This window comes from Dama dama, chromosome 12 (genome assembly GCF_033118175.1).
Source record: "Dama dama isolate Ldn47 chromosome 12, ASM3311817v1, whole genome shotgun sequence".
Classification (NCBI taxonomy): Eukaryota; Metazoa; Chordata; class Mammalia; order Artiodactyla; family Cervidae; genus Dama; species Dama dama.
The window spans coordinates 96,678,857-96,688,674 of record NC_083692.1 but is presented as its reverse complement, the minus strand read 5'-3'; the positions used below and the strand labels follow the sequence as shown (position 1 = coordinate 96,688,674).

The 9,818-nt window shown below is 42.2% G+C and overlaps 1 pseudogene; it reads left to right on the top strand.

The window, feature by feature from the left end:
- Positions 1 to 5,710: 5,710 nt before the first annotated feature.
- LOC133067133 (GTP:AMP phosphotransferase AK3, mitochondrial-like) lies at positions 5,711 to 6,561 on the top strand (annotated as a pseudogene).
- Positions 6,562 to 9,818: the final 3,257 nt, after the last annotated feature.

Sequence of the window (9,818 nt, the reverse complement as noted above, 5' to 3'; positions counted from 1 at the left end):
TGAGACATTCCTCAGCACATCTTACTTAAGTAACCATTTTGAAAACATTACTTAGTCTGCTTTTTAATGTCTCTTGGGATCAACTCCTTTGGGTTTTCATAACACAGATTCTTGGCGGCTGTCTTTCAGAATTAGCAGGCTTACTTTGACCAGATAATGCAAATTAGGAAACCCACCATATTTCCCTTTTCCTTAACTGCTAGAAAGCTTAGAGGCAAATGTGATGGTTAGTTGCAGAAACCATCAAAACTCATGTGGCTATGTATTTTCTTTTTTTAAACAAACATCCACATAGTGGCTTTTATATGCTACATATATTTTAAATGCTCTACAAATACTAGCTTCCTGAAGTCATTCTGTCAATGCAACAACCCTATGGGTAAGTACTATTATTATCCTACATTTTCAGGTAACAGGGCTTCCCAGGTGGCTCAGACGGTAAAGCGTCTGCCTGGAATGCTGGAGACCTGGGTTCAGTCCCTGGGTTGGGAAGATCCCCTGGAAAAAGGCATGGCAACCCACTCCAGTATTCTCGCCTGGAAAATCCCATGGACAGAGGAGCCTGGTAGGCTCCAGTCCACGGGGTCGGTAATAAACCGAGGTCATTTCTTTTTATATTTCTATGAATTATTGCCTTCTCATCATCCTTGTTTTATAAGTACCTTCAGACTCTGTTTATAAGTCAACGGGGCAAGAGTTACTGTATCATACACCTACACCACTGCAGGTCCTCTCAGTCTCCCGTTATCAGAGCCCGGCCCCGTGCCCATCTCCCATCTCCCATCCCTGACTTCCCTGTTCACACAGAGATACGGGGCACAAGGAATCTTGCTCCAGAGTCCAGAAGTGCACAGCCCATATCTGCAGAGGAATTGACATCCTGTGGTCAAAGCATTGCCAAATAGGAGATGGAAACTGTTGATAAATTCATCCTCTTTTCTTCACTCCAAAGAGACTGTCCTGAGATGCAGCTTTGCAGGGGCTGGTTCTTTAAGACAGAGCAACCAGGAATGCTGGGTGGAAACAAGCTCAGTTACCCCAGCTCCAGTTTCTCTTTCTCCTTCCCTGCCTCACTCCTGTGTCTCTCAGGTCTCTCACTTCTGCTCCTTGGCACTGTACCTCCTAACAAAGCAGAGCAACATATCACTGGCTCTGCTTTCTAAGGAACCTCTCTCTGACTCTTCGCGACCCAATGGACCATGGCCTGCCAGGCTCCTCTGTCCATGGGGTTCTCCAGGCAAGAACACTGCAGTGGGGTGCCATTTCCTTCTCCTCTAAGGAATCAGACCTAGATAAATATAAATAATTACAAATAAAATCACACTGAATGGAAGTTTACCAAATTATTTCCATTAACTTCAGTCAGTAAATATTTCTTGTGAGCCAATTGGAATACAATCAAGGAACAACTATCCCCTTGTTGCTGTGCAGTCGCTCAGTCGTGTCCGACTCTTTGTGACCCCATGGAATGTAGCCCGCCAGGCTCCCCTGTCCGTGGGATTCTCCAGGCAAGAATACTGGAGTGGGGTGCCATTTCCCTCTCTAGAGCATCTTCCCGACCCAGGGATCTAATCCGAGTCTCCTGAACTGGCAGGCGAGCTCTTTACCACTAAGCTAACAAGGACGCCCATAACTAACCCTAGCAGCACTTTAAGGGCCAATGACATCATTTTTAAAGCTGAAGAAATCAAGATCCGGAGAGGGAAGGAGACTGCTCAAGATCACATGCCCTGTTAGCGGCATGTGAATATAATACCAACATTTATTTAGTGCCTACAATGTTAAATTTCCACATAAATGACTTCACTCTGTGTTCAAAAATTGCATAATTAATCTTACTGTTCCCATTGTATGCACAAGAAACAGGGGGTCAAAAAAAAGTGAAGTGAAACGTTAAAAGTCACAGTGGCAGCAAATGGAAGAATGAGGTGTAAACTCTGCAGGCCTAGTTCTTTTCCCAGCTGCTTTCTAGCGTTTGGCTGTGGGATCTGGCTGTCTTGGGGGCCTGGTAGAAAACCATGATGGACTCTGGAAGAAGACAGGCTTTCAACTGAAGTCCTAGTCCTACCGCTTAATAACTCTGTGACCTTAGGTTACTTCATTTTGCTGAGGCTTGATTTTAAATGGAGATCACAACATCCACTCAGAGTAAAGCTGTGAAAAGGAAACGAGATGACATATGTAAATCACCCACCGCAGTGCCTGTACACACTAAGTGCTTAATAAATGTGAGCCAGGATCAGTTCTCTGGAATCAAAGATGCCTCCCAAACACATTAGCTCCTCTTTCGTAGGTGCTTCTGAGGTGACACCCGTGGTGCTAAGCATCCTACAGAAGAAGAAATCACTTCTAACCATCCCAGCCTCACTGACGGGAAGGAGATGAAGGGGAATGTTTCTGCCAGTCATGTTCGCCCTTGTTGAACTTTCCTCTCTCTGTGCAGCAGTTTTAAAAACAATTTATGGATTAGTTTTGTCATAAGCAAGAATACTGTGAAGTATGAGGTTGGATGTGCTAGCTATATTTTTTATGCACATTAAAACATAGATACCCCTCATTAAAATTTAAAGGTGTTGTTACTTAAAATATCAAGAAAAAAAATATGAGCTAGAACAAGACTGGCAAAAGATTGACCACTGTTGAAACTAGACTAGGAGGACATGAGACTATACCATTCTCTAATTTTAGGCAGCTTTGAAATTTTCATAATAAAACAGCTTTAAACATAAGATAAAATATAGTCATCAAACCTGGGGTGGAGGAGAGGAATGTCCTTTCAGTTCAGTTCAGTGGCTCAGTCGAGTCCAACTTTTTGTGACCCCATGGACTGCAGCATACAAGGCCTCCCTGTCCATCACAAACTCCCAGAGTTTACTCAAACTCATATCCATTGAGTCGGTGATGCCATTCAACCATCTAATCCTCTGTCGTCCCCTTTTCCTCCTGCCTTCAGTCTTTCCCAGCATCAGGATCTTTTCCAATGAGTCAGCTCTTCACATCAGGTGGCCAAAGTATTGGAGTTTCAGCTTCAGCATCAGTCCTTCCAATGAACACCCAGGACTGATCTCCTTTAGGATGAACTGGTTGGATCTCCTTGCAGTCCAAGGGACTCTCAAGAGTCTTCTCTAACACCATAGTTCAAAAGCATCAATGCTTCAGTGCTCAGCTTTCTTTATAATCCAACTCTCACATCCATACATGACTACTGGAAAAACCAAAGCTTTGACTAGATGGATCTTTGTTGGCAAAGTAATGTCTCTGCTTTTTAATATCCTGTCTAGGTTGGTCATAACTTTTCTTTCATTGAGACCTAAAATCATGTCCCATTCCCCAGAGGAGCAACTATCACACCTTGGGAAACAGTGGCCCGAGAGACCCATGAGAAGGTCACATCACAGGGACACTCAGGATTCATTCTATTTCATGGGTTGCATCCTCTGGGCTTAGAACAACTAGTCACACAGATAAATGTCTGATTAAAGTTTGCTGAATCAATGAATGAATGATTATCTCACTGCTTAGCCTCTCTGTGACTTTCAGCTCTGTCTCCTTGGATACCCTAAACTGATAACTCTCCCTAGAAATTTTCTTTCAAGTTTTCACTTCAAAATGATGAGTACTGTAAAAACAAGCATAATCTGAGGAGTCCCTGCTGTTTGTCTTTTACTGCGATACCATTTGGCTTCCATTATTGTGAAAAAAAAAAAAAAAAAAAAACCTAGAAAGCTTCCACAAACTTCCACAATCACGTCTGCTTGGCCCTAGATGCTTTTTGTTAAATGTATTGTCTATATTACTTGGCTCATACTAGTTTATATGCATTTCATCAAAGAATCTCTTACCATCTGCTATTAAGAATAAGCTTGATAACGCTTTGTCCCAAGTGGCTTGTTCAGTATTAGTCTGGAAAAGGAGGAAGGGGTGAGGTAATCCCAGGAAGCCAAAGTGACTCAACGTGCTTCCAGAGTGGGACTCTTACCAGCAGGCCAACATTCATTCTGTCTGCTCTAAGCTACACCCTACTCACACCTATAGCCAAGTGAACCCTACCCACACTCCACAGATACACCTCTGAAATATTCTGGGATCAGAGGCTGGTACCAAATTAGATATCTCAATTAAAGGTTAAATATACCAGAAGTCTAAATCTATCTGGTAGGATAGAAAGGCCTTGGCAGTATTACTTTTTGTGTATATAATTAGTAATCCTAAAAGACAGTCATCATGTTCAACTTTATTATGCAAAGCAATTAGTATTATGCAAAATACTGATTCAAATCATAGCATGATTTTTTTTTCGTCCTGGAAGATATGAGCTAAATTTCTACTAATCATCTACCTTTTGAATCACCTGATGTATTCAGTTTAACTCTTTTGGATATAGCAACAATAAGATTATATGACTAACTTAAAGATCCAAAATAGCAGAAACAAGTTTTTTCAAGTCTGGGAAATTAGAGCAGCCATTCTACTTTGCTGCCATAAAATACAAATACAGAAATTAGGTTTCTACTCTCAAAGCCTTTTTTCTGGAAGTAGCTTTCTCTCTTGCTTATAGAATGAGAACCAGCCACCACATCATTTTTATGGGTCTTTTTTCAGAAATGAAGTGGCTCAAGAATGGTTAGAGAAGGAAGTGGATGCAGGGCTGGTGGCTCAGCAACCTCTAATTAGAGAAGCCCCACACAGTGATGCATAGTCTGTACTTGGACCACCCAAGACAAAGCTGTCTACCTGTTTCACATCTTGTTGCGTAAACCAAACCCCAAGTATTTTTCCAAGGAAGTGATCAGCAGGTAACTGTCAGTTTAAAAATTCTCTATGGAGAAATAGTGTAAATGGCCCATAAAACAGATGAAAAGATGCTCAATCTCACTTACATTGAAGAAATTAAAATTAGTGTACTTTCTCAACTCTTTGTTGGTCTATTGAAACAGCCTTCTAACTGCTCTCTATCTCACAAATGAAGCAACTGTTTAAAAGTAAAAATCATGTCCGTCCACTGCTAGAAACCCAGCTTCCCAGTTCACTTATTAAATATATTTAACCATAAATTATACCATTAACCTAAATTGTATCAATCTGAAGCTTTTTGCATTTACAATATCAGAAATCTTTTCATGTTACCACATAGATCTGTCTTTTTAGCTGCTGGGTAGTATTCCATAGGTTCCCTTAGCTATTCTCTAATTAATACACAGTTAAATTGTTAACATTTTTTTGCTGTTACAAATAAGGCTGAAATGAACATCGCGTATGCGCCTTCTTGCCACATGAGAGTGTCTGTTTAAGGAAGACACTAAGAAGTAATTTCTTAAAAAATAGCCACTGCCAAGTTGCCTTCCAAACCAGCTGTGAGGACACCCCACACGGGCATGTGGGATCTTAGTTCCCAGACCAAGGATTGAACCCGGGCCCTTGGCATGAGAGGGAGGTCTTAACCACTGAGCCGCCAGGGAAGTCCCTTTAATTTTCTCTTTAAATACTGTATCCCTCCCTCCTCTCCTTTTTCTCCTGTGAACAGTGGAACTATTGAATCCACATTTTGTTTCTTCATTTTCCTTTCAAACTTACCATCTCCTCCACCTTTGCACACTCCTGGGGGGAATGTCTTGACACAACCGTTCAATTCACACACGCCCTCTTCCACACTGTCCATCAGCTGTGGTCGCACCCTCTGAAGCAGCGCAACTTCCGGGCGCCGCCCCGGATGCCGGGCAGCGGAGGCAGGGGCGAGCGCGCAGGCGCAGCTGGTGTCCGACCAGGGGCCCAACCGTCTCCCCGCTCCCGGCCTCCCTGGGCAGCCGTGGGGCCGCCGAGGCAGCTCGTGCACTCCGTGATCGTGGGCGCCCCGGGCTCTGGCAAGCGCACCCTGGCCCTGCGCATTACCAAACACTTCCAGCTGAAGACCTTATCCAGTGGAGACCTGATCCGAGACAACATGCGAAGGGACACAGAAATCGGGGTGCTGGCCAAGACCTTCATGGACCAGGGGAAGCTCATCCCAGCCGACCTCGTGATTCGGCTGCTGCTCCAGAAGCTGAGAAATGTCACCCAGGATAACTGGCTGTTTTGTGGTTTTCCCAGGACCCTTGCACAGGCTGAAGCCCTGGACGGGTACACCTGGTGATGAACCTGAACGTGCCATTTGAGGTCATTTGGCAGCGCCTCGAGGCTCGCTGGGTTCATCCAACCAGTGGCCGCGTCTATAACCTCGGATTTAACCCTCCCAAAGTGGTCGGTGTGGATGATGTGACTGGAGAGCCTCTCATCCAGCATGTAGATGATAAACCTGAGACACTTAACAGGAGAATGAAGGTTTACCAAGACCAAACGAAACCGGTCCTGGAATATTACCAGAAAAAGGGAGTGTTGGAAACATTTTCTGGAACAGAAACCAATAAGATCTGGCCCTATATGCAGGCTTTTCTGCAAACCAAAGTCCCACTGACACACCCAAAAACTGTTACTCCAGGAGGAAAAATCCTTGTGATCACCCAGATGAACAAATATTCCTTCTTTCACAAGAAGTTCCTCGTTCTAAGACTCCACCAAGTATGAATTCTTTGAAAATTATATTAGTTTTATTTCTGTGGATTTTATTCTGGATATAAAGGATATGCCAAATGAGTCTGATAATAAGAATTGTCCTTTAAAATTGTCATGTGTTTTATCCAGCTGTCTTCTGTGGGTGTACAATTCAAAAACATCAGAGATGCCTAAACTTTAAAAACTTCTTTTAGACCAAAAGTAAAACAGCAATTGGTAGTAATCTAACTTTTGTTCAGTAATAATAAGTGACTGGTAAGGTTTTATATTTTTCCAGAAAAGTAAAAAATTAAAATACTAATTTGGAGAAAATATTTCATCAGTAGCTTTTGCATAGCCAGATGCCAAAAAAAGGGAGAAAAAAGACATTTCTAACATGGAGGATGTGGTGTTGGAGAAGACTCTTGAGAGTCCCTTGGACTGCAAGGAGATCCAACCAGTCCATCCTAAAGGAGATCAGTCCTGGGTGTTCATTGGAAGGACTAATGCTGAAGCTGAAACTCCAGTACTTTGGCCACCTCATGCGAAGAGTTGACTCACTGGAAAAGACCTTGATGCTGGGAGGGATTGGGGGCAGGAAGAGAAGGGGATGACAGAGGATGAGATGGCTGGATGGCATCACCAACTCGATGGGCATGAGATTGAGTAAACTCGGGGAGTTGGTGATGGACAGGGAGACCTGGTGTGCTGCGATTCATGGGGTCGCAACGAGTCGGACACGACTGAGCAACTGAACTAAACTGAACTGATCTCTGTGAAATTCCAGATAAAAATAACTGAATGCAGAATGCGAATTTACTGCTGACTTTAAGAAATCTATAAGGTGGCCACATGAGCTACATTAATTTTGTTGATAAACATACCTTCCATTTCCTCAGAACTTTCTATTTTTTAATTTTAAAAAAATCAACATTTAGGTAAATATTACTTTGATGGAACTTGTTTTCTTCTGAAAATACATGTTTACTGAGGGATAGAATTTATGTTAAAGATTGACATTAGAAGTTCTTGTATAAGCACCAAAATTGAATGAATTTTCTTTAATGGAAAATATAATTGACATGTTTTCAGATGTCAAGATAATGGAAAATATAATTGACATGTTTTCAGATGTTAAGAAATGTGTGTTTTTGGGGACCTCCCTGGCGGTCCAGTGGTTAAGACTCCACACTTCCTCTGCAGGGGGTACAGGTTCGACCCCTGGTTGAAGAACTAAGATCCCACATCCCACATGCTGTGTGGCCAGGAGAAAAAAAGAGTTTTAGGATCTTCTTGCCAGTCCTCCTTTTTGATCAATATGCCTTGGTGAGTAACACATTAAAGTATTAAAAAAAACAAAGAATGAATAAAAGAAAACTTGTGCCACTATGTAAAATACAAATACTGTATAATTAAGAAACAAAAATAGATCAAGCATGCCTGGTGGGAAATTTCCTTGACAGAAATAGCTGTCATAATTAGTAAATGGAAATTTACTTGCTAGAAAAAGCCATCATAATTAGTAAATGTGGCACTAGAAAGGCTTTATATGATAGGTTAGAAAGGACTAGGAAAGTACCTGAATTTGCTGAAGGTGGAGTTCTTTATTCCTGACCAAAGAAGTTGATACCTGCTGGCATTCACTGACATCCCATCTTAAGGGAAGAAAATCTTGCCACTTTTTTCTGAGCAGCCATTTTAAAATAACCATTTTGGGTTCCTTCGGTGGGGTCAGGAGAATGTGTGCTTATGTTTTATGGCCTGGAGTAGTGGAGCAGTATGAGAAGTGGAGGAGAAACTAGGCTACTTCTTAAATGATATTTTTACTCTATTTTAGTTAGCGCTAAATCAAATGAAACAAGTCCTTGTACAAACTATTACTGCCTTTAAAAAATTCATCCCATTTTATTCCAGGCACTTAAAACACAAATACCATCAAATGCTTCTTATGTATTTGCAGGGTGGGTGGCGGTGCTTATTTTTCTTTCTTTTGATTTTTTTCATTCATTGTCAGTTTTTCAAAATGGACCAAGCCTTTTAAAAAGATCTACAGAAAACATTTCATACTTTAAAATACTTTCTATAATGTCTTATACTGTTAGATGTAAAGAAGTAAAATACTGAACTTATGAACTATCACTAGTCATGAGGTTATAAGGCACCATTAGTCTTTGTTATAATACAACTGGACTTCAGAAAAAACTATCTACCTATTCAGTATTTTATTAAACAGGCCAAGTTTTCGTCTTCATGACCTCCAGCTTATTTGTGACTCCTCTATCCTCACGCATCTATCAGAAACATCTACATATGCTTATTGTTAATTTCTGCTTTGCTTGCTCTGTTTGTTTCCTGGGTGTTGGTTCATCCATCATGCTGCATTTGCCATCTTTTGTAGTGTTGGTCTTGCTCGTGTGTGTGGCGATCTTGTCTCTGTAATCTCTGTGGTTGAGATTCTCTGCTGGATTGCATGAATTACATCCTCTGTCAGGGTATCATATTCGTGGGAAGACTGCTGGTCTAAATTGTCCTCTGGCCTTTCCTCAGGGACCAGGAAGAAGGAAAGGCCACTGGGTGAGATTTCTCTGGGGTGTTCAGGTCTGTTGCCCGACTTCCCTCTTCATGGCACAGGGCCATATCTGTCTAAGCTGTTCTCCCTGGCCATGCCTCCTACCTGGAGGCTGACACTTTGTCACTGCTGTTTGGCTCAAGAGCAGATGGAAGAGCATCAGTAGAGGACGTGATGTGTCCTCTTTCAGCAGTGCTCCGAGGACCGATGTGTCAATTGTCCTTGATACTTTCTGCTTCCAGGGTCTGCCACCTGTGGGGATGGAGTCTTGGTGCTCCATCCCCTGTTGGGCACTAGTCTTCCATAAGCATTTTTGACTGGGCTCTGTGTTTTTGCATCAGTGCAGTCTACATCCCATATTTTAGGATTTATCGTGGTTTCTGGTTCACTGAAAGTTTCACTTCTTATATAGGATCATTAGTTAAGGCCCTTGCTACAGGGACGAAGACACTAGTCCACCATCCTGAGATAAAACCAAATTTCCTTGTCCACCCTCAGAATACCTAAGTCATCAAGCCTAGAGCTATGGCTTTCAACTCTGGCCACACATTAGAATCAGCTGGGAGCTTTAAGACAGTACACTGACACCCTGGATATTCTGATTAATGATCATGGGTGGAAGCCGTGGTTATAACTATGTTATACTTACAAAGTCCCCTGGCTTTTGTAAACCACTACCTTAAAGTAGGGGCTTCCCAGGTAGCTCAGTGGGTAAATAATC